The following is a 519-nucleotide window of genomic DNA, read 5'->3' on the forward strand; positions in this document are numbered from 1 at the left end:
CGCGTCCGGAGCCTGTGCTCCGCAACGGGACAGGCCACAACAGTGAGAGGCCCGCGTACCGCAAAAAAAATAAATAAATAAAAATAAAATAAAATAATGTATGAACACTATAGAAAATACAGGATACCATAAAGGAGGAAATAAAAAACACCCTTAATACTCCCCACAAATAAGCACTGCTAACATCTGGGCCTATATCCTTCTGGTTTCTTTTGTATGACTACATATACATACACATCTCTTATATTTAATTTTACAAAACTATAAAGACAGCAGATCTCTTCAAATTAATTAGGTCTTGGAAATACTAAAGGGATTGTTCTAGTTTAGCTAAGAAATGATTCATAAGTTAATTTTGGGAAAAGATACATTAGACTAACCATTAAAAAAGAAGGGAGAGGGCTTCCCTGGTGGCACAGTGGTTGCGCGTCCGCCTGCCGATGCAGGGGAACCGGGTTCGCGCCCCGGTCTGGGAGGATCCCACGTGCCGCGGAGCGGCTGGGCCCGTGAGCCATGGCC

The 519-nt window shown here is 43.5% G+C and overlaps 1 protein-coding gene across 1 annotated transcript in view; it reads right to left on the reverse strand.

Annotated features, from left to right (window-relative positions):
- Positions 1-519, reverse strand: part of GGA2 (golgi associated, gamma adaptin ear containing, ARF binding protein 2) — a 19,588-nt gene that overhangs the window by 6,186 nt on the left and 12,883 nt on the right. The window lies entirely within an intron of this gene.

The sequence above is a fragment of the Physeter macrocephalus genome, chromosome 14, assembly GCF_002837175.3.
Source record: "Physeter macrocephalus isolate SW-GA chromosome 14, ASM283717v5, whole genome shotgun sequence".
NCBI lineage: Eukaryota > Metazoa > Chordata > Mammalia > Artiodactyla > Physeteridae > Physeter > Physeter macrocephalus.